The sequence below is a fragment of the Canis lupus genome, chromosome 8, assembly GCF_048164855.1.
Source record: "Canis lupus baileyi chromosome 8, mCanLup2.hap1, whole genome shotgun sequence".
Taxonomy (NCBI): domain Eukaryota; kingdom Metazoa; phylum Chordata; class Mammalia; order Carnivora; family Canidae; genus Canis; species Canis lupus.
In genome coordinates, this window is record NC_132845.1 from 46424710 (window position 1) to 46449332 (window position 24623).

At 53.5% G+C, this 24623-nt stretch overlaps 2 long non-coding RNA genes across 2 annotated transcripts; both read right to left on the reverse strand.

The window, feature by feature from the left end:
• Positions 1–73: 73 nt before the first annotated feature.
• On the reverse strand, positions 74–17745 carry LOC140638446 (uncharacterized). The gene is made up of 3 exons (XR_012035481.1): positions 16946–17745; positions 3648–3785; positions 74–2789 (listed from the first exon to the last, which is right to left on the reverse strand). It is a non-coding gene; the product is annotated as an uncharacterized lncRNA (long non-coding RNA).
• An 829-nt stretch (positions 17746–18574) lies between these two features.
• LOC140638447 (uncharacterized) lies at positions 18575–20249 on the reverse strand. The gene is made up of 2 exons (XR_012035482.1): positions 19371–20249; positions 18575–18742 (listed from the first exon to the last, which is right to left on the reverse strand). It is a non-coding gene; the product is annotated as an uncharacterized lncRNA (long non-coding RNA).
• Positions 20250–24623: the final 4374 nt, after the last annotated feature.

The window sequence follows — 24623 nt, forward strand, 5'->3', positions numbered from 1 at the left end:
CAGGGGGAGCAAGGGGAGGGGGGGGGAGGAGGGGAGGAGGCAGTCACGAGAGGAGCCACTTCTAGACCTCACACTTGCGAACTTCTTTTTAATCCTGAGCAGATGGAGAAGACCGTCTTTACAGATTTCCATGTCTCCGCACTGCCCCACGGCTGTCCTCTCGCAGGGAAAACACAAAGGGTGTCTCTTGAGATTGTTTTTGCATCATTTCACGCGGTTATTTACAGCCGTGGCTTCTCTGTCGCCTTTTCAGAATTTAAATTAAGAACACGGGGTGTCGAGCGTGCAGGCGGCAGTGTGAAGTTTTGCTTTTGCGCGTTCATTGTTCCACAACCAGACAAACCCATCCATGCCTGTTCTCAACGGGTTTAATGCTTTTAGTAGGTTTTAGGTCGGAGCTATATCCACTAGAGGGGAGGAGAAGAGAGATACCTGGGAGCTTGCCTTTCACGGGCCCCCATGAGCCGTGCATTCCATATATATCGTCAGCTCATTTAATCCTCGTTGTGACCCAAATAGCCGTAGAGCATCGTATCATTAAGATGGCTTTTGGTTGCAAGGGATAGAAACTGACACCAAAGGGAATTTATTGGGTTCCATAAATGGAAAGTCCACAGTAAGGACTTCAGGCATGGCTGGATCGAGGAGTCTAAATGTTGTCATCAGGAATCTCTCTCTCTCTCTCTCTCTCCCTCCCTCTCTATCTCGTGACTCAGCTCTCCACTCTGACTGCTTCATTCTCATTCTCATTGCAAAGATGATCTCCAGCAGTTCCAGGCCTCCAATCAGCCAAGCAACCCAAAAAAGGTGGAAACAGAGAACCTTTTTCCTAACCCTTTTGGCAAAAGACCTATGAATCTCATTGGTCCAAGCATGGATCATAAATCCATCCTTTGCCCAATCCCTATGGTTAGAATGATAGAGTTCCTGATTGCATGCCCCCACCTGGACCTTGGGAGGGTCGGCCCCTCCAAAATAGAGGTGGGGATGGATGGGGAGTGACTATCCCCAAAAGGAGTGCTGCACACTGGGCATTCAAAAGCTCCAGATGCCTACCACAGTGAGGTTCAGCGAGAACACAGAATCCCACGGCATCAGCAGGGCCATCCTGACAGTTGCACAGATTGTGCACTGCACATCTCAGTGGGGGGGGGGGGGGGGTCCCTTTAAATTCACTGTCATTGTCCATAAATATATTTATCATAACAAACTTCCAATAATGACGGTAGGTGTCTTACGATTGACAAACATGGTCACAGTATTTTGTGACTTTTACCATCAAGAGACGCAATTTGTTTCCTCATCCCTCAAATCCGGGCTGGCCCGGGTGACCTGCTGTGACCCGCAGAACACAGCAGAAGTGACCCTGCAAATTTTGAGGTCAGGCCTTAGGAAGCCAAGTTTCCACCCTCACCCTGTTGGAATTCTGCTGGAGACCAGCGAGGAAGGAGATGAGCGGCTTCTGGGAGGAGGAGCCAAGGTCCCCAGCTGCCTGGCTCTGACCAGAGGACCTGGGGGTGGGGGTGTGCAGGGGACAAGGGTGCCGCATCCACTCAATTATGCTGGAAATCAGTTTCCCAGAACCCTCATCCCATGCAGTTCCGCGGTGAGGGTTCTAGGAATTTGCCAGAAGAGGAACATGCTTGGGGCTTAGAGGGAGGAAGCAAAGCAGTGGATAAGACTCTATGAAGGTCGGCACGGCCCTGTGCGATGACGGTGCTGGGGACAGAATGAGCCTAGAAGGTGGGGTGAGCCAAGCTGGTGCCAACCCTCGCCCAGAGAACACGGGCACGTCACCCAAGCCCTCAGAGCTTCGCGCAATCCTCGCAGGGGTCCCGTGGGGCAGGAAATGTCCGGCTTCCGTCAGTCAGATGAGGGAATGGAGGCTCAGGGAGGTTGGGTGACTGTCCCAAGGTCACACGGCTGGTCTGTGGCAGAGCCAGGGTTCCTACCAAGAGATCGACTCCAGATCCTATGTGCTTAGCCACGTCCCTAAAAGTTCTAGAGACGGAGGTGACTGAGGCAAGTTCTAGAATTTAGGACTTGCTCCCCGCTAATGGTATGAATTTGTTTCATAAGACTTGCGAGAATGATCTCATTACTTAACTGTTCTAAGTCTGACAAAATTGGAATCCGAGCCTCTTTGCCAGGGGGGCAGGGTTTTGCCACTCAGAAGCCCCCACCCACCCACCACGGCCACAGGCCTCTGTCGGACAGCCAGCCTCCGGAGGGCGATGTAGACGCCTCCTCTGGGTGTAGACAGCATCTCTCACCATCTTTGCCAAAACTCCCTTCTTCCCAGCCTCACCCCAGGCGCCGGGGGCCGAGTTATGCACATGACCAAGGCTGGCCATAGTGATGGCTTCAGTAATGGGCATGGGACCCACGCTGAGCCAGTGAGACTCAACCCCGAGAGTGTGGCTAGAATTTTTGAAGAGGAAATCTCTATCAGGCTGGTGGGATAGAAGCCTGGGGCTGAGGGGCACCATCTTTGCCAGCAGGTGGAGAGAGCCCACCTGAGAATGAAGGCAACACACAGGGAAGCAGGGCCTAGAGATGGAGACAGCGCCGGACCACCCTGCCTGAGCCCCTGGATTCAGCCGTGCCTGAAGCTGTTCCGTCCCCAACTCTTCAGCGACGCCAAACAATAGGTTCTGTTTGGCATCAACTAATCTCAGTAGGATTCGGTTCTTTGCAGCTGGATGAGTCCTGACTAAGGTACTGGGCTTTGGACTAACGTACCGTACCGAGGCCTGTTGATTCTCCCCCGGCCAAAGGCAAACACAGACCTTCAAACACAAAAACAGAGTTGCTCTTTGAAGCAGATTGGAGGGAGGGGGGAAATACCACTCATTCTTTGGTGATGAATCAACAGCCAAATTAAGAACTGGTTCATTTCTCAAGCAGGTTATTCTGCCTCACAACCATTACTCATCCCGGCCCCAACCAGCCCGGCGGTTGGTGTGGCCCCAGAGAACCTGCTACACTCGGAGCCACCCCAGATTTCCCATGTTCCTATGAAAAGAATGTCTGTGCCATTGCTCCTTTCTCCTCCAGCTCGGAATTCTGGGAACAGACTGGGTTTTCTAAAGCTCCAAGAAAACACTTTATGGGATGTCCCGCCACGTCAGCACCCAACAAATGCTTGCGATGCTTCGGGGAGGGAGGGGGGCCCTCTGGACACCACATCTCCGCGGCAAGTGTCCAAAGAAGCTGGTCTTGCCTGTCCTCACCGAGTGGTGGGCAAGCACAGGGCCTTGGAAGCAAGGGGGTAGGGGTGGGGGAGGAGGTCAGCAGGGCGGCAGATGAGAAATGGCTTCGAAGGCCGAGCCAAGGAAGTGAGAGATCTTTCTGGAAGGATGGGGACCATATGGGAAGATTCTAGACTGGGGAAATCAGACATGATCTCATCTTTAGGTTTGGTCCCCTAGAAACGGAGCCTGAGATGGGGATTTGGGTGCACGTGGCTTTTTGAGGGGGAGGTTCTCAGGAAGAGGGGAATGTCATTCCCTTTGGGCTACAGATGGGGGCACGGGGAAGGGGTGGGAGAGGCAGCTGTTGGCCGCCTCTGCTCACAGCAGCTGGCACGCTGCAGTCTGGTAAACAGGATCTGGGCAGCTCCCTCCTTCCTCCTTGGGACCACATACCTGCTTGCTGGGAAGGGACTCCTCAGTCGGCTGCAGCTGGGTGGGGAGGGATCCACCAGCGTCAGCGCGGCGCAGTGGTTGAGGCCTACCACTGGGTTCGAGTCCCAACTGGGGCTGCGGTGGTGTGTAGATGGCAGGCTGCAGCGCGGATGAAACAAGACTGTGTGTTAGATGCTCCTCCACCCAGAGCCCAGTGTGTGGTAGGTGCCCCCAAAGTCTCGCCTTTGCACAGTCTCTGAGTATCTCAGGTCTGGTGGGCTGAGGTGCAAGTTTTAGAATCAGTCACCGGGTTTGTGTGTGTGTGTGTGTGTGTCTGTGTGTGTCTGTGTGTGTGTAGAGCATCTTCCTGGGCCCTTCCCAGCACCCAAAGACACTGACTGATCTTCCTTATGTGACGGGTGTTACCAGAGCCCCAGTCTTTGGGGTGTCTACACCTCTCTGTGTTGGGAGTCCTCACTTCCCTTCCCATTCTTGATCCATCTGGATGGAAAAGCATTGGCATGTGAGTCAGATCTGGCCCATAAGGCGGGGGGCCGGGGTGGGAGGGTACTAACAGAAGGAACTCGGTAAGAGACATAGGAAGCCCGGCCTCAGCCTTGAACCAGTATCCCTTTGATGATGCTCAAGGCCCTGGGGACAAGCCCAGCCCCTCATAGGTCAAGCTCTTGGGAGAGACCTCTTGGACCTCATTGCTCACCACGACCCGCCTCCTGTGCCCTGGCTGCTCAGAATACCGATGAGTCCCTGTTGTTCCACATATTCCTGCCCCTGGGCCTTTGGACCTGCTGGTCTCGCTGCCTAGGACGCCTTCCCCTACCTACTCCCGGCCTACTTGTCCTCTGCTCTGGCCTCAGGCCTCCCCTGATTCCAGGAAGCCTTTCCTGACCCTGGCCCTCCTTCCTGTTCTCCCCCCACCTCCCCACCTTATGCTGTCACTCTCCTTGTCCACCCACCTCCCCAACAAGACTGAGCACCCTGAGGAGAGTCCTCCGGCTCGGTGGTCTTGCATCCACAGTGCCAGACACGATGCAGATGCTCAGGAAAGCCAGTGAGTGGGGTGGGCGGCCCCTCCACCAGTGGCCAATCAGATGCCACCATGAACTACGTGGCACTTGTGCCCATCACCACCGGAAGCCAGTGACACTGTCTTCCAAGCCGACGGTGACCACGGTGTGTGACGGCCACACATTCCAAGATACATTTCCTTACCGTGTACACCCTCCCCAGCAAATTAAAACTTCCCCTTGCCTTTGCGGGGTGTACGACAGGTACCTCCCAGGGACAGCAGTCACCATGGCGACAGTGACAGTGCTCCCTGCTGCTCCCCACCAACCTGGCTCAGCCAAGCAATGTCTAAATAAGTTTTTTTTTTATCATGTCCCTGTTTTACATTTGTGGATGATAAGGCTTAATGGGGTGAAAGTCGCCTGCCCGTGGAATAGGAACGAGGAATAGGGACCAGGACCAGAACAGCAGAGAATAAATAGGCTGCCCTGGGCTAAGTACAGCGCAGGGCAGGCAGTGGGGGCGGCGCAGCAGGTTCTCAAAAACAACAGAGACTTCCCCTCGCCCTGTCTAGAGGCCAGAAGTCTTCAGGGGTGTCTGTGCCTCTCCTTCGCAAATCCTCCCTCCCTCCTTCCTCTTACAGACCTATGTCACTGGGTTCAGGGCCCACGAAATCCAGAATGATCTCATTTCGAGATCCTAAACTTGGTGACCTCTGCAGAGACCCTGTTTGCAAATAAGGTCACATTCACAGGTCCTGGGACTTATATCTTTTTTTTTCCAGTGGGGGTTACTGTTGAGGGGGAACACAGGGCTAGCGGAGGACAAGGCACGAGCCCGGGGCAGCACACTGACAAGTCCTTGAAATAGGCAGAGGGACATTCCTCTACGGACTCAACTGCCTCAATGTTCATACTTTGCTGAGGGCAAAAGGCAATCTTAGCCTGACCCTCAGGAGCCTGTAAGTCTGCTTTAACATAAAAAAAATTCCTCTAGAAATTTCCCTTTATCTCTAAACCCCCAAGATTCGTGTTGGCGATCGTCCCCCAAGCACACGGCCCACCGATACACATCTGAAGGGTCTCATGACTCAGGTCCTGTTAGACGGTAACAAGTGACCTTTTCCCAACAACAGCTAGCCCCCTCAAGGTCCTGGAAACCTTGCTTCCAAAATTCCTTAGAGAGTCCGCTATCCTCAAACCCCTCCCAACTCCCAGGTATATAAGCAGCCTCCCCTCACAGGCCCAAGGCGGCCACTCTTCCTGCCCACGGATCCTGTCCTCCTGCTTTCATAAAACCACCGTTTTGTACCAAAGATGTCTCAAGAATTCCTTCTTGGTCATCGGCTCCGGACCTCACCTATATTCCAAAACTTCATCACTATCCACCCACTGCAGGTGCAGCAAGAAGACAAGGGCTGAGTCACCAGCTGCCCCCTCCACAGGTGCTGAGAAAGCCGGGGAGGACAGTAGGGTGGGGGGGGATGGTGGAAGCACAAGAAGCAGCAGGGACAGAGGGCCACCAGCCTTCCTGTCCTGCTGGAAAACCCTCTACAGAAGAGGAAGCAGCCCAGGGAGGCCTTGAGGCTCCGGAAGGTCCCAGCTCAGGACAAATGCTGTGTCTGACTCTGAGACCCAGAGCATCTTGTGCCACCTCCCCTTCTGACCCTAAGTTCCTCTGGCCCTGTGACTCAGCACGTGGGGTCCCGTGGCCAGCCTGTCCTGGAGGAGGCCCCACAGAGCCAGATGGAGCCTCCTGCCAGCAAGGCTCCAGGCCCGAGGGAGGTGTCATCCAGACCCTGCTTTGGGTTCTGCAAACATCGCCAGCCCTGGTCCCTCGGAGGGCAGAATCCGCCCCCACAAGTGACCAGGCTGTGCCCTCCACCGCCCCTCACCCTCAAAAAGCAGATGCCTAGAATTCCCCAGGATTCCCACAGCAGAGGGAACAAAGGCCAGCTAGGGGCCTGGTGGGGGTGGGAGGGCCCAAGATGGGGGGTGGGGGTGGGGGGTGGGAAGACCCTGGGTCAGGGGGATTCCTGGGGCTGCCTTTCCCTAAGATTTGCTCTTAGAGAGAAAGGGTGGGCAGTGCGGGTGCCCGCAGGCTCCTCTTGGAGCCCCCACTCGGGGTGCGAGCACATGTGCACACACATGCACACACACATGAACCACAAACCCGCCCACCCGCATGTCTGACCACACACGCAGGTGTGCAGACACCCCTGCCCCCGTGTGCACATCTCGCCGGGATGGGACACAGGTGAACACAGCCCCGGAGGGCTGCTTGTCCAGGTGGAGCCCTGAGGGCCGACTTAGGGAAGCCTGCTTGGGTTCAGACCCCACCTCTGCAACCTCAGGGGAGTCGCTCGGCCTCTCTGTGCCTCGCTCCACTCCTCTGAAAATCGAGATAAGAGTACCCACCCCAAAGAGTTGTGGAGAGGGTTAACTGAGTTGATGCATGTAGGCCCCGGGATGCCTGGCGCACAGGAAGTCCGGGTAAGTGCTACGGTTACCAGCATAGACCACAGGTAGGCGCGAGGCTACCTACCCAGACACAGGGACGCACAGAGGGGGATACATGCAATCCCAGATAAAAACTTACATGCCGACAGACACACACGGACATGTGCATACACACAGAGATGCTCACACACACGTACACACGCAGAGAGATTCAGCATATAAGTGTGCATGCACAGATGCCACGTGGGAGCATGCATGCGCCATCAGGTGCACAGACAGGAGTGCACACGTGCCACACATGTGCCCACATGCGTGCACGCAGCCCCTCCAGCCAGCCCCCCCGTCTGGGTCGCTCCCCTTTCAGTGCCTCCCTTTCCCGCCCACCCTCCCAGGGCCAGCTGTGCACAGGACACATCCGGGTGCCGTCAAGGGGGCCCCGGGGAGCCTTCCCCGTCCTAGAGCCTGTGTCATCCCTCGGGTTACAACACCCCGTCCCACATGCGCTGGTTTCTGTTAGACCACAGACACCCCACTCCCCCCCCCCCCGCCACACTGCCCTTCCCCGGAGCACAGCCTGGGGCCCCTCTCCCCGCGGACAGAAGGCCCCAAAGTGGGGAATGAGGCTGGGCTGGAGCACAGACCACAATCCCAACCTGCAGCAGCAACTCCCACCTCCATCCTTGGATGGGGGATCAGCATCCCCCGCGGGACCCCTCTGGCCCTCAGAGTCCCACTCCTGACCCCGTGGACTGAAATCTTTTGTCTGCTGGACAACAAAGGGCATTTCTGATCTGGGACTCCAGGCTTTTTATTCCTTCAAGGCCTGCATTGTGGGCCGCCTCCGGCATCTCCACCCTGGGGCCAGAGCGGATTCTGGGCCGCACAAAGGCTCTGGGTGTTCATAGGGGAGGCAGGAGGTAGGAAAGGGCCTCCATCGCCGGCTGGCCGTCCTCCTTTTCCTCCCAGAGCCTCCTTCTGCTCACCTGCATACGAGGAGGACGAGAGAAGCACCATCCATGGGAGCCTGGGCTGTGCCCTTCCCACACTTGGAGAAATTCTCACCCTTAGGGGGCTCAGTGAGGCCGAAGCCCTGCTTCCCCCTGGGACGCCTGGAGACGGCCGCCCTGCATTCACCAGGCTCCTGGCAGCTAGGACATGGGCACCTGACCCATGCTGGGGTATCAGGTCCGCATTGTGGACACAAGTGCCACCAAGAAGCAGGAATGGGGGGGAAGGGGTGCTCCCCTGCAGGTGGCGGGATACCCATGTTCTCGGGCCAGGCCTGCAGCCCCGGGGATGGAACCCCACCTGACAGGTTCCTGGCACGAACGCACTTTCTAGACCATAATCGTGGCGAACACTTACACAGCACTTCCTGTGCGCCAGGCTTCCAGGTGCTCACGTGTATTAACTCAGTCCTCTCAACAACCCTCTGGGCTGGGTCCTATTATCTTGATTTTTAGAAGAGGAAAGCGGACACAGAGAGGCTGAGTGACTCGCCCTGAGGTTGCGGAGGTGGGATCTGTGCCCCAGCTGGCTGGCTTCCCTGGCAGTCTAGACCATAGTCTGCAGGGCTCCTAAACATCTTGGAATTTCCCAGGTGATTAGGAGTGTCTTTTGTTCTAAGGAGGTAATTCTTGGTGGGCTCCTGGATGGGGGTTGCTCTTCTGAAAGACTAAGCCATGATTAGAAGGAATTTTCAGCCCCATCCTCCATCTGCAGGGAGGGGAGAGGGGCTGGAGATTGAGTTAATGATCCATCATGCCTTTCTGATGAAGCTTCCAGAAAATTCCCTAGAGCACCTGGGTGGCTCAATGGTTGAGCCTTTGACTCAGGTCATGATATCTATCCCTAGGGTCCTGGGATAGAGTCTTCGCCTTCTGCCTATGTCCCTGCCTCTCTCATGAATAAATAAGTAAAATCTTTAAAAAGAATCCCTAAACGATAAGGCTTCAGCCAGGTTCCAAATTGAACACAATCATGTGCAGGGAGGGTGGCGCAACCCCAGCTCCACGGGGATGGAAGCTCCTGTGCTCGGGACCCTCCCAGACTTCACCCTTTGTCCCTCCTCATCTGGTGGTCCACAGTCCATATGTTTCCTTTATCATATCCTTTATGATAAACTGGTAAATGGAGGTGTCTCTGAGTTTTGTGAGCTGTGCCAGCAAATTATCAAAGCTGGGTGGGGTGGGGTATGAGGATCCTCAGTTGCAGCCACTTTATTTTTTTTTTATTTTTTTTTTATTTATTCATGATAGGCACACAGTGAGAGAGAGAGAGAGGCAGAGACACAGGCAGAGGGAGAAGCAGGCTCCATGCACCGGGAGCCTGACGTGGGATTCGATCCCGGATCTCCAGGATCGCGCCCTGGGCCAAAGGCAGGCGCCAAACCCCTGCGCCACCCAGGGATCCCTGCAGCCACTTTAGACAGAAGTGGGGACACTCTGGGGATCTGATATTTGTGACTGGTGTCTGAAGTAGGGTAGGGTAGTCTTGTGGGACTGAGCCCTTATGCTGTGGGGTTCACTCCAGGTGGTCAAGGTCAGAATTGAATTAAATCAGGGGATACGCAGTTGGTGTGTGGAGAACTGGGTGGGGTAATCCCCACATATTTGATGTCAGACGTGTCATGAGTAGAGAGACATCTTTCTTTTATCCTCATGGATTAAATAAGATAATGTACACAGTAATGCTCAGTATTTCTTCTTGGTAGCTTTACATGGTAATGGCAGGATTTATTTGGGCTTCATGACTAGAGGTCCTCAAATTCAGAGGATCTGTGGATTTGGATAGGAAAAAAAATAGCATCTTACTTCACCAGCCTACAACTGAAATTTAGTATATAACTTCAAATCCTACTGTAGCAACACCCACGGGCCTATGACTCTGTCACCAACAGGAATCACAAGGATTTTTATATCCCATGACTGTCACTGTAGATATATTTAGCTAGCTTCTTTTGTAAGCTGTGTATTTTATTTTGGAGGAGGGTATTGCAAAAGATCCTGAATACTCAACTCTAGATACTGAAATGCATGCCAAAAACAAAAACAAAAACAAAAACAAAAAAACATGCCCAAGTGTTCAAGGAGAGGGTACCGATGTTAGCAATTTACTTTGAAACACATCAAAAAGATAAGAAGGCAAGATAGATGGAAAGATGATGGGATGGGTGGATAGATGGATGGAGAGATGGAGGGATGGAGGGTGGGTGGTGGGTGATGGAGGGATGGAGGGTGGGTGAGTGATGGATGGATGGAGAGATGAAGGGATGGAGGGTGGGTAGATGGGTGATGGATGGACAGATGGAGAGATGGAAGGATGGGTAGATGATGGATGGATGAATGGTTGGTTGGATGGAGAGATGGAAGGATGAAGGGAGGGAGAGAGAAATGGAAGGATGGAGGGTGGATGGATGGATGATGGATAGTTGGATGGAAAGAGGGAAGGATGGAGAGACCCAAGGATGGATAGATGGGCAAGTGATAAAACAAATATAACAAAATATAATGTGGGTGATAGGTACATGGCTGTTCACTGGACAATTCTTTCAACTTTTCTATATGTTTGTACATTTTCACCATAAAATATTGGAGGACAGTATTTTTTTTAAAAAGAGGAAAGGATAAAATAGAAAGAAAAGAACACTTGAAGTATGGGCAGAGACAGAAGATTCACCTTAAAGATCAGCTTTATCGAGTCCTCATCAAAATCAGATCACACCAAGAAGGAACAGAACAAAAGAAGAGCAAGAACCAGATACACACTGCAGGTCCTAAGTGTAAAATTAAGGAAAAAAAAAAAAAAACTAACTCTCCCTACAAGGAAATTTCGGCATCTAGAGCTGTCAACGTGGTGGCCTCTGGCCACATGTGGCCACTGAGCAGCTGAAACAACACTGGTCAGAACCGAGATGCACTGTAAAACACACACCCGATTTTGAAGACTTGCTATAGAGACACAAACAAAAAGAGGACAGCAAATACCTCAGGAATATTTTTTAAAAATTGATTACGTGTTGGGATCCCTGGGTGGCGCAGCGGTTTGGCGCCTGCCTTTGGCCCAGGGCGCGATCCTGGAGACCCGGGATCGAATCCCACATCGGGCTTCCGGTGCATGGAGCCTGCTTCTCCCTCTGCCTATGTCTCTGCCTCTCTCTCTTTCTCTCTCTGTGACTATCATAAATAAATAAAAATTTAAAAAAAAATTGATTACGTGTTGACACATTATTATTTTGGATATATTGGACTAAATCAAATATGTTGTTAAAAATTTTTAGGGACGCCTGGGTGATTCAGTGGGTGAGTGTCTGCCTTTAGCTCAGGGCGTGATCCCAGGGTCCTAGGATTGAGTCCCACATCGGGCTCCCTGCAGGAGGCCTGCTTCTCCCTCTGCCTGTGTCTCTGCCTCTCTCTGTGTCTCTCATGAATAAATAAAATCTATTTTTTTAAAGATTTTACTTATTTATTTGAGAGAGAGAGAGAGAACAAGCATGAATGAGGGAAGGGCAGAGGGAGAGGGAGAAGAGACTCCTCACCAAACAGGGAGCCTGATGTGGGACTCGATCCCAGGCCCCCGGTGATCACAACCTGAGCCGAAGGCAGATGCTTAACCAATTGAGCCACCCAGGGACCCCTAAAAATTAATTTCCTCTGCTTCCTTTTCACTTTCATAAACGCAGATACAAGAAAATGAAACGACGCATGTGGCCTGCATTAATTATATTTCTACCGGGTAAGGCTGGCCTGCAGGAAGTGCCGCCTGTGAAAATTCTGAGTTTACCAAGATACATGTATTTTTCCTGCGCTCGTAGAATCATTCTGTCAGAGGCCAGCCCGATGTGGGTGTTTCGGGAAGGTCATCATCGCTGCCCCCTGCTTACCTGTGAGGTACATGGGGTTTGGTTTGGTTTGGTTTTCATTTTTCTCGTGGTCAGTACCTCTGGGAGATACACTGTCAAACTAGAGCCTAAGATATTTGGAAATAAAGTAAAATCTTTATATGGGGCCCGTGGGTTTTGCCAGGTTGCCAGAGGGGTCCCCGGGAGGTGGGGACATCTTGGTTGGGTTCTCTGCCCTCTTTCCCTTTGAGGGCCAGGGGCCTTCTTACCATTTCTGACTGGGGTTTCCGGTGCCACATGAAGATGGTCACCATGCAAACACGAGGCACTGTGTGACAGTCGCCTGACCCTCCTGAGTGGGCCGTGGTAGAGGCACTTCTGGTCCCTGCTTCAGATTAAGGAAGCTGAGTCTAGGCCCCTGACAGAGCCTGGTATGCAGCTAAGTCAGGTCCCCACACCCCGATATTTACCCTAAAGGGAGCCTGGGCAGTGAGGATCCCTGAGCTCTTGGGAAGTAGGCCCTGGGCTGGGCTAGTCGGCATTTGTCAGCAAGTCAATGGAAGGCATTTCCTGGAACGGGACCCTTTGCTGCCCACCTGTTCAGCCCTGAGCCTTTTTCTTCCTTATTAACACATTTTGAGCATGTTCCAGGAGCTGGCACCAGACATCATCGCGTGTCATCCCTCCAGACCCTCGAGGGAGGCGCTATCACCCCCCTTCCCCTATTTTACTAATCAGTGAATGGAAGCACAGAGAGGTTCTGTGACTGGCCCCAAGTCACGCAGCTCCGGGCCTGTATTTTTGGCAACCACTCCCTGCTGCCTCTAGGAAGGAGGGCCAGACACCCGAGTGTAGCAAACAGACCCAGCTCCACCCCAGTAAGCAAACTCAGGAGGAGCACTGCGCCACTCACCAGCTCCTCTACCAGGAGAGATGCTCCTCCCGGTGTGCCCGGAGTCCTCCGGGCATTGCCACCATCCAGTCATCCAGCCAGACACCCAGGAGTCACCCCCAGTCCCATGACAACACTCAGATCCTCTTTCCAACCCCTCCCCTCACTACTGAGGAAGGTGAGGCAAGCCTCTTGATGGCACTGTGCCTCAGTTTCCCCACCTTTAGAAGGGGGGTGATGATAGGCCTACCTAGGCCTCGCTGTGGTCCTTGGCACAGAGTATGCGTTCAGCGCTAACTACCTTAGTTATCATCTATATCCGGTGCCTAGCGCAGTGGATGGGACACCAGAGGCCCCCAAGCAAATATCTGAGGGATCCAGTCAAGGCCCTCCTGAGCCTGGGGTCCTCGATGGCTTCCTCAGGAGCCCGAGGATGGAGCACAGCTCCCCAAGGGTCTCAGGGGCCACAGCTGGTCTCCCCACTCCCTCCTCCTGCCCACCGAGCTCCCTCACCCTCCGGCGAGCTCTGACAACACAGACCCCATCCTGCCTCAGGGTCTTTGCACGTGCTGCTCTGCAGCCCGGAATGTTCTTTCGCCAGCACCCAGTCCAGCCGGCTCCTTCCCATGCTTCAGGTTTCAGCCTGCAGGCAGCTCCTCATGGACCCCCCAGCACGTGGCCCTCCTCCAGGTGCTCACAGCTGGATCCTCCAGCCGAGCCCAGCACCCGGCAGCTACAGCCGGCAGGCGCTCAACAAACACTGGAACGACCACATGTGTGCGCAAACCGGTGAATGGACAAATGGACAGATGGGCTCTCAGTCCCCATGCTGTGTTGCAGTCTGGGAAACCGAAGCTGGTTGGAGGTGACTTCACAGGTCACACACATCGTGGGTGACAGAGCCACAGTGACCTACATGACTGAAGTTATTCTTAGGAAATATTTCGTAAGGACAGAGGGACACATGCAATGCAGATGCGGCTCTAGAAGGCTTCCTCTTTGGGACATCTGGGTGGCTCAGTGGCAGAGCATCTGCCTTCAGCTCAGGGCATGATCCCGGGGTCCTGGGATCGAGTCCCACATCGGGCTCCCCGCAGGGAGCCTGCTCCTCCCTCTGCCTGTGTCTCTGCCTCTCACTCTGTGTTTCTCATGAATAAATAAAAATCTTGAAGAAGAAAAAAAAAGAGAAAATAGAAGGCTTCCTCTTTGATTTGCCTCCAGCCCCAGCAGGACAGGAAGTTGCATCCTAGCTGCTGAGTCAGGGGCGGGTGCATTCCTAAACCAGGCAATCGCCCCCCCGCCCCCCCTCAGCTCAGCTATACCCTATACCCTGCTGGGGAGGCAGGAAGCAGGCAAGCCACCTGCAGACAGGACAGGACTGGTTTGTGGTGGGCGGTCTGGACCCACGTCCCGTCCCGGGGGCTGGGGGGGCAGGACTGAGTCACGATTCCAAGAACAGCTGGGTGCAGGAGGCGCCTACGCAGCCCTGGGCGCCACTTAATCCGTGGCCCGCAGCCCGCGAAATGGGCAGGATGGTTACGGCCACCGCACAGATGTAGACACGGCTCCGAGAGGTTGAGGGCGTTGCCCTGGGTCGCCCAGCCGCCCAAAATCCTGGGGGGCCTGGAGCTGCAGACTGACCTGAACCGCCTGGCCTCGTGCTCCGGGCTTAGAACACATCGCTGCCTTTATTTTATTTTATTTTTTAAGATTTTATTTATTTATCCATGAGAGACACACAGAGAGAGAGGCAGAGACACAGGCAGAGGGAGAAGCAGGCTCCACGCAGGGAGCCCGACGTGGGACTCGATCCCGGGTCTCCAGGATCACACCCTGGGCTGAAGGCGGCGCTAAACCGCTGAGCCACCCGGGCTGCCCACATCGCCGCCTTTAGAGTGTTTTTACAACAAACTTGCAAGATTTGGACTGCCTTTCCGGGGGCCGCACCTCCCCTCTGGGATCTGAGGGATCTGAGGCTGTGGGATCTGAGGCTGGGTACCGGTGACCACGGGCACAGAGCCCACAGCTGGGGGCTGCCACAGGGGGGTGCGCGCCCCGCGTGTCCGGAGCCCGCATGTCCCCTCTGCACCCAGCTGCCTCGTTCCTCGTCTGGCTGGTCTTGAGACTCTTGGCTTCTGCGCAGTAGGGCAGAGGCAGGTAGGTGACTCACGCCCTGACCTCCAGGCCAAGGACATGGGACTCAGCCACCCCTCCCTGCCTCCCTCCTACTCCTGGGGCTCCTCTATCAGATCAGCCCCAAAGGGAGTGACCCAGTGACCTGATCTGCACACAATGGGGCAGGAATGGGACCTGAAGGCTGTTGGCCAGTGACACCCCAGGGGGGTGCGGGGAGTCAAGGCTGAGAAGTTGGTGACCTTCCCATTCAGGGGATAGGACAGAGGAGGTGCTGAGCACCACTGCCACCCTGGTGCTCCGCCCCGTGCCCCATCTCATGCTGGTGCCCCTCTCACTGCCCCTGAGAGGCCATCTGGTCTAGCAGGGCTCTCAGGACATTCCCCGCGTTCCCCAATCTGCGCTCTGTCAGTCCAGTCAAGCCTGCCCCCTTCCCCAGGCCCCGTGCAAGAAGCGGGGTGTTTCTCCCACTCTCCCTGTATCTCCTCCAGGGTGGGAGCCCAGGCCTCTGGGCTCAGGTCACCACCCCTCCTCCTCCACCTCCTCCTTCTGTCCCTCCTGCCCCAGGCTGTTTTCAGGGACTCTGGCTGTCCCAGCAGGGGGACACCTGGTCCCTCTATCCTCATGCACAGTCTCCTGCCCTGGCCCCACCTGACCTCACCCCCACCCAGGGAGCCCCTTTTAAAGAGTGAAATAAGGCTGGGACTGATGCCAAGAGCTGGACAGATGGACAGTCTTGGAGGCCGGTGGGGACCCAGCCAGGGCACCCCGACAACTAGACAAGCAGGCAGGGCACAAGTGTAATGCTGCTGGTGCCAGAGGTGAACAAGGCAGATACGGAACTTACGTACCTACACAGGGCAGAACAGGAATAAAACTGCCCTGATTTTTCACCAGCCAAACACAGCCCCCTGGAGGCCAAGTTGTAACATTTAAAAAAATACCCTGAAAGTGGGCCTGACTCAGCCCAAGAGTCTCAGAACCTTTTTTTTTTTTTTTTTAACAGCTCTATCCGGGTACAATTCTGGTGCCTTACAACTCAATGGTGCTTAGCCTGTTCACAGAATTGCACAACCATCACCACCGTCAATTTTAGATTATCTTCACCCCCAAAAGGAACCCTTTAGCTGTCACCTTTCTATCCTTTATCCCCACTCACCCCGGCCTGGGCAGCCACTACCCCGACATCCCATCTCTACGCGTTTACCTAGTGTGGACGTTTCGTATCAGTGGAGTCACACAATTCGGGTGCTGGTCCCAGAAGAGGTTGAGGCACAGGGGCAGGTAACACACTAGGGCCCTGCCTGGCGGCTCGGATGTGCTGGGGCTGGAGGAGTGTCCCCTCCTCTTCCCAGGCCTCTTGGGAAAGGTCTAGGCCAAGAGGGCACAAGAGCCCAGAAATCCAGGCCTGTCACGCCGCCAGCCTTCGCTCCACCAGGTTCTGATCCTCTGAGATGGTCAGAAAATGGGACCCTCTGGGGCACTGGCCTGTATGCACAAGCTCACCTGGGCATGTGGGGGGCAAGCTAAAAAGCCACCCCCATCTGGGGGGAGGACCTAGCAACGGTAGAATCTGGACAAGAAACTGTCTCTTGGTTTTCTCATCTGTAAAGCGGAGTCACAGTCACCCCCTCTAAGTGCTCGTGAAATCAGGCGAGTGGGCGCGTACCTACGTGACACTTAGCGCCATGTGGGGCACATGGCAAGGGCCGTACGGGTGTTCCTCATCAGTGAGCATTGCTGTCACTACTACTGCCCCCGTGGTCACCCTGGGAGGCAGGGAAGGAAAGTGAGGGAGAGCTCCATGCTTTGGGGAAGTGAAGATCATTAGGCAGTAACTGTCTGGAAACTGCCTGGGGGGGGCCGAGAACACCGAGCTGGTGATCAGGGCTGTCACCAGATCAGGGCTGTCACCAGGGCTTGCTCACTGCCTGGTGGTCTCGGAGTTGCCAATGAAAGTACGACTCACCTGAGCGCTGGACAGGACAACGCTCCAGCTTCTGCAAGTGGGGTTGGGGCGCCCGTGGCCCATGGAGCCTCCCTGGCAGCCGATGAGCACCTTTCTTGCATCACGGAAGGAAGGATCCTGTCCCCTCCCCACAGGGGACTGATGCGGCAGTGGGGTGGGCCAGGTGAAGCAGGGAAAGCCGTCCCACAGCAGGCAAAAAGCCGGCCCTGGGCTGAGCGGGCTCTTTGAGGCCAGATAAGGAGGGGTTCTGGGCCCAGGTGGGGGGCTGCACACTGCGTGCCCAGAACGCCTTTCCCAGCACGAGGCAATGCAGAGCAAGCCCAAATATCATCTAGAGCTGCAGGGAAATCTAGAGGTGATCTCAGTGTAGGGTTTCCCAGCAGTGGCCCTATTGACATCTGGGGCCCATCCTTCTTTGCTGGGGGGCTGTGCACCGTGGGATGTTTAGCAGCATCTCTGGTCTCCGCCCACTCGATGTCAGCGGCACTTCCCCTCCTACCCCTCACCAGTTGTGACAACCAAAATGTCTTCTGGGGTTGGGGGGTGTAAAATCAGTCTAGAACCACTGTTCTAGATAAACCCTGTCAGATTACAGACAGAAAAACTGAGCTCTAGAGGGGTTCAGGAGTCAGAAGCTCTGCCACCGTTGGGGTCCCTATGTGGTGCTGCCACCACGCCGAGGGCTCTCTACCCATTACCATCCCTTTCAGATTTGCAAAATCTGAAGTTCAGGGGAGGTCAAGTGACTTGCCCCAGGCCACACAGCAGATAAGTGGACATCAGCGCCAGGCATCCCTGAGTCCAAGCCAAGCAGCACTGTCCTCACCCCTGCCAACCCGCCCTGCCCACCCCCTTTGTGAGCTGAAGGTGAACCTCACTGAGGGAATTTTGGTAAACAGGCAACAAAGGCTGGCAAATCCTTGAGCCACATCTGTTGACATGTCTACTGTCAACAGCAAACATCTGCGTGTCTCCATTGGGATCCCTTTGGCTCCTTCTAGTCTCCGCGGCCTGTCAGACAAGGGTGGAATGACACGCTTCCAAGCTCACGGGCCACCCACGGCCCACATTATCCCGGGTCTTGGTGGGCAGGCGGCCCTGCTGACTATGTGACCATCTGTTATGATAAAATAAGCTGTCAGGGCTGGATGCACACTCAGGATGTACCCGATTCAACACCTGAGTTCTCCAAGTGGGGAACCAAGGCCCAGGGAGCTGGAGCAGGGCTGGGAGGGGAACTGTGCTCATGGCCTGTTGGCTTTTCTTCAACAGCTTCATTGGAATATAACTCACATACCAGACAACTCGCCCATCTACAGCGTACAATTCAGTGGCTTTTTACAGAATTGTGCAACCATCCCCACCATCAATTCTCCAACATTTTCATTGCCCTTCCCTGAAATCCATACCCATTAGCAATTGCCCTCACTCCGGGCAATTGCCAACTCCTCCTACCCCACCAGCAACCCCTGGCTTATTTCTGCCTTTATGGATTTGCCTGTTCTGAACATCTCCTATAAATGGAATTGTACGATGCATGATCTTTAAGGACCAGCTTCTCCCACTTAGCATCACGATTTCAAGATTCACCCGTGTTATAGCCGGTGTAAGTGCTTCGTTCCTCTGAAAGGCTGAAAAATAGTCCACTTTATGGATGGGCCACACTGTATTTATCCATTCATCTGGTGATGGACAGTCCTGTTTTGCCACTTGGCATGTTTTCTTGTTAACTCCTGTTGATTGAGAGCTTCCTATGTGTCAGCCTGAGCACTTGCCTTGCAGACAGATCGTACGGCCCTATGGGAGGCAAAATGGTTCCCATCTCACAGTCAGGGAAACTGAGGCTCAGAAGTGCCACAGGACCAGCTCAAGGACGCAAATCAGAGCTACTCCCAGAGGTCTCAAACTGGCAGCCTGGGAGCCAACATGGAATGCACCATTTGGTTTGGCCTGGATAGTATTCCACAGTTGTTTGAATCAGCTGCCCATATTTGAAACTTGGAAGTTTTTGTGTTTGAAAAAAAAAAAAAAAAACAAAAAACAAAAAAAAAAAAACTTTCTAGCTTCTTCTGAAAAAAATAAATAAATAATTGTAATCACAAAATCTGGACACCCAGGCCCTGCCTTTCCCCTTCTAGGAGGTTGGGGACAGCTACTGAAGGATAGGACAAGCCTGATGGGCAGGCTCTCCCCTACCCCCACCCCGACCACCTGCTTGGTTAGGTGGGACTATCCAACCCAGCTCTCCCAAGACCATCCCAGGTTTTTCAATTTTATTTTATTTTTTATAACTGTCTCAGTTATAAAACAAAGCTCTTAAGCCCAGGAAATCCCCTCAGTCCCAGGCAAACTGGGACAATCAGTCACCCAGCTGTCCCTGCCACCCATCACGGCCCCCGTAGCACCCTGCACTACGGAACCTCACCCCTGCTTTTGTTGGGTGGCTGCTGTTCTCCGTCATGGTCATTATTAACCATCTCTCACTCTGCCCTCGTGCTCCAGGGCGGATGACAGCCCTCAACTTCTCAAGGGTCCTTGGCAAGATGAGAAAAATGAGGAGTCTCAATTCTTTGCTAACCTGGGCTCACTCCCTGTCCACTCTCATTCTTTCTTTGGAGACAAGAGGCCTTCCCACTGTAGTGAACATCCTTCCTTTTCTGAAACAGTTGAGGGTCGCAGGTAATGTCTGGGTGAGGTTTTTAATGTGTTCCTTAGTGAAAATAAGTTGTCTCATGGCCACCCTCGAAAATCTTCTTAACAACCTTTGAATTTTAAGAGACTTGTAACTCGGAGGCTCTGAGTATGGTTCAGAATGTTGTACAGATTCACGTCCCCTTCTCCGATTATGAACACCTACCATGGGGACTGGCCACAGGTAACCAACCAACACTCACGCGCTCTTATGAACTATATACAGTCCATGCTTTATCAGGATTTCCTCAGTTGTTGCTAATGTCCTCTTGCTGTTCCAGGATCCCACCCAGGACACCACGTTACATTGAATCCTCACGTGTCCTTGGTCTCCTCTGGGCTGGGATGGTTTTGCAGACTTTCCCTGTTTTGATCACCCTGACAGTTTTGAGAAGCATTCGTCATGTATTTATAGAATGTCCCTCAATCAGGATCTGTCTGCTGTTTTTCTCATGATCAGAACAGGGTTGTGCATTTGGAGAGGAAAACCACACAGAGCAGAAGGGCCATATTGTCACAGCATATGTCACAAAGGGTATACGCCCTCAAGGTGGTGACCTATCACTGTTGGTGGTGTTCTTCTCACTGAGCTGATGGAGGTGAATTATCTGGAAATCTGCATAGGAGATTTACCCCTCTCCCAATTAAAAAAAAAAAAAAATATATATATATATATATATATATATATAGCCCTAAATTCTGGCTCTCCCCACTGCAGGCTCCAGCTGGCCGAACGGGGTCTGCTGGGGAGAGCGAGCCCCCTCTGTGTGCCAGGCCCGTGTAGGGCATTTTCATTTCACACAAGAGGCTGCTTTCTGGCAAAATGGGGCTCGGCCTCCCCAGTTTACAAGCGAGGCTCAGAGAGGCAACCACAGAGCCCCAGGGTCACACGGTGTGGGAGGCAGCTATAGGGTTTGCACTTCCCACCTGCCTCCCCTAGGTTGTGTTTGCTCAAGCTAACTGTGAGCAAACAAGAAGAAAGCCAGGCACACAGGAAGGGGGCGGTTATGTGACCCTGGATCCTCTGCCTTCTGCCCATGAGGCCCTATGGGGGGGGGGGAGAATGGAGCCCCACGGGTATCCAGCTTCAGAAGCCTCCCCCTGCTGCTCCTGCCCTGTGAGTCAGGAAATTTAAAAAGTCAAGAGATGAGCTGCAGGACACCTGGCCTGAAGGGTGCCATCTGGCATCGCTCCCCCCACCCACCCCCTTTATGCAGGAGGTGCTGGGTGCCCACCCACAGGGAGAAGCCTGGATGCTTCATTCAGGGAGGCTTGGCTCCCCCCCTGGACCATGCTGTGATGCTCATCTCTGTCCTCCCCCTGCCTCCTAGCAGAGCTGGGCTGGGCATCAGTGAAATCAGAAGGGCTTGCTCCTAAGGGGTCAGCTGGGCATCCTGGATCCTACTCTTGACCTTCAAGTGCCCCCTGGCCCCCTCAGAGCTGGGAAATGCAGCTCAGGTTCCCCTGCTGGGGCTAGAGTAGGGGACCCAGGGGTAGGGTGGGGAATCCTGCGAAGCTAACCTGCCCCTTGGGAGACTCCTTCCTGCTCCCAGGCCCTCAGGGTCCCCCTGGTAAAATAGGCTAAGAGCTGGCATCCTGGGGGAGCCCAGTCCTGCAGGGGCTCAGCGGGTCGGCACCCCGCGCCCGCAGCCTGTGACCGCAGCGCCCCCTTCCCGCGGGCGCCTCTGGCCACCACCCCTCGGGTGCGTCCCTTGCTCTCTGCCTCCCCCTGCAGGTCACTTGGGGAAGGGCAGCTCGAGCGAAAGCCCCCCCCAAGACCAGAACCAAGTTTCCAGATTTGGGCCCTCCTGGGTGCCCAGCTGGGCTCTTTCACCTCCTAACGGAACCTTAAGGGTGCCCCTGACCCCCTCAAAACTTAACCCAATGCTTTGTCTTTTTGTTCAACGCGTATAACGTATTTCTTATGTCTTTATGTTTGGTTGAGGCATAAAACCCTTACGGAAAAAAAGCGAATGCACATCTGGAGGCATAGAGGGGCGAGCCGGACAAGGAAAACACACTCGTGAACTATCCGGGGCAAGAACTGGAACACTGTCGGCCTCCCAGACCCCACCCTTCTCAGCCTCCATCACTGCTCCCTTTCTTTCTCCGCCCCAAATGTAGCCACCAGCCTAAATTCCAACACCGCAGGCCATGCCTATTAATATTTACACCCTCCTCGTGGGATTGTGATGAGGGAGGATCAGATGCGGGTCATGTGCACCCGCTGAGCACGTAGGAAGGGGCCCTATGCGAGGCTCTGGTATCCTTGTCTCGTCCACACTCCCAGCTCCTGGGCAGTGGCACACTCCTTTCCTGGGAGCTGTATTTGTAGCCCATGCTGAGGGCAGGAAGATGACCTGCTAAATGACTGGTGACCAGAACACCTCTGCCTCTCTGTGCTAACATCTGCCCAGGAAATAATTACCCCTGAGCCTTCTCCATTCTGCATCCTTGATACTGTCATTTCCATCCACCCACCCCTGGGTCCCTGCCCTGCTAGCCCCTCTATCTCGAATTAGCGCCTTGTCCTTCAAATGGCCCATGTCTCATCTCCAGTCTACCCCCCCAAACTGCAGCCAGGGTTCTTTTCTAGAACACAGATCTCATGAGTCACTCCCCCCTGCTTTACAACACTCCATGGCTCCCTAGCACCCTCAGCGTAAAGTCACTCCCTGCCCAGCATTCAAAATATTTTACCTTAAAAAAAAACTTTTTTTTACCTTACATCTGGTAGAATGGCTACTATAAAAAGGGGGTGGGGGAGAGAGTGAGACACAACAAGTGTGGATGAGGATGTGCAGAAAAGGGGACCCTAGTACACAGTTGGTAGAAATGCAAACTGGAGCCACTGTTGTGGAAAATACTATGGAGGTTACTTCAAAAATTAAAAATCGAATTACCATATAATCCAGCAATCCTACTTCTAGATACTTATCCCAAAGAAAAAAAATCCCTACCTTGAAAAGATATCTGTACCCCCATGTTCACCGCAGCATTTTATTCCAATAGCCAAGACATGGAAACAACCTGTGTCCAAGAGCAGATGAATGGATAAAGAAAATTTTATATATATATATTTTTAAATACTATATATAGTATATAGAATTAAATGCCATATATATTTAATATATATATATATATATAAAAATACTATTCCACTCTAAAAAAAAAAAAAAGAAGAGGAAGAAGAAGAAAACCCTGCCTTTTGTGACGACATGGAGGGTGCTTGAGGGCATTATGCTCAGTGAGATAAGTCAGAGAAAGACAAATGTTGTATGACCTCACTTATATGTGGAATCTAAAAAAGCTGAACTCGTAGATGCAGAGAACAGGTCGGTGGTTGCCAGAAGCTGGGGTGCGGGTAGGGAGCGAAATGGGTGAAGGTGGTCAACAGGTACAGACTTCCAGTTTTAAGTCATTCCCAGGAATCTGATGCACAGCACGGTGACTCTAGTTAACAATACTGTATCCTATATTTTAAAGTTGCTAAGAGAGTAGATCTTAAGAGTTCTCATCTCGGGGCACCTGGGTGGCTCAGTTAGGTAAGTGCCCGATTCTTGATTTCAGCTCAGGTCGTGGGATCGAGCCCCACTTCAGGCTCTGTGCTGAGTGTGGATCCTGCTTAGGATTCTCTCTCTCTCTCTCTCTCCCTCTGCCCCTACCCCAACCCACCCCCATACGTTCACCACTCTTTCTCTATGTCCCCAAAATAAAGAGTTCTCAAGAAAACAAATTATAACTATGTGTGTGGTAATGGAAATTAACTAGACTTGCTGTAATGATCATTTTATAATGATCAAATCATTGTAATCACCCATGATATGGGCGTATCAAATCATTATGTCGTACACCTACCCTCTCACCCTATGCGATTCTTACATCTGGGCCTTTGCACGTGCTGCCCCCGCTGCCTGGAAGACCTCACCTTTACCTCTGTCCACTACTTGCCTTTTGGGATTCAGCTCAAATGTCTCCACTGCTGAAAAGACCTCTCCTTCCTACTCTGTGTGCTGCCCAGAAAAAGAGTGGACCCCTCCTTCAACTTGTCCTTCAAGTCTTTGCCAGGCTCCACCTCCCCCAGGAAGCCATTCCTGACTACCCCCACACCCCCAGGGTCCTTCCTTTAGTCCCTGCATGCACTCGGCATGCTGAGGCTGGGATATACCAGGCTGCTTTTGGTCTCTCTGCCTTTGGGGACTGTGAGCTCTGTGAGGTCAGGGACTGTGTCTGAGGACGCAGGTGTCTCCCGCACCTTGCCAGGGCCTGGCATGGAGGAAGAAAGCCAGTTGGGGTTTGGTAGATGGACAGATGAATGAGTGAACCAATGAATGAAGGAATGATTGAGTCTGGATAAGTGAGCCAGCGTTGATGGGCATAGAAGGATTGCTGAGTACTTTGTGGGATGTGGGGAAGGCTTTTCCCTGACATGCATCCTGGCTCCTTTCACCCAATCCAAGCCTTGATTTCTAAACTTGGGATGATAGTGATACGTTTCCCAGTTGAGTGGGATCACATTATAGTTGCTTCTACCTGCCAGAGGCTCCCAGCCTGGTGGGGGAGGGAGGGAGAGGGAGAGGGAGGGAAGGAGGGAGAGAGAGAGGGAGGAAGGGAGAGAGAGAGGGAGGGAGGGAGGGAATAAGGCAAGGCTTGGAGGGACTCCAGCTCAGAGAGGCATTCACTGGGAGCTCTGATATGCGCAAGATGATGTCAGCGGGCAGAGAAGCCACGAGGGAGGGAGGGAGGGAGCGTGCTTAGCAGGGGAGGCCGCCTGAGCCAAGTTGTGGAGGTGGGAGTCAATGTCAAGGTCACTCTCTGAAAGAGAGAGCATCTGAGAGGCTGAGAGATACCCGGATACACACACACACACACACACACACACACACACACACAGCGCGAGACCTGTCTATGTGACCCAAGCATGCATTCGCATGACTATGTGTGCATGCGTGCATACATGCGTGTGTACGTGCATCTGTGTGTGTGC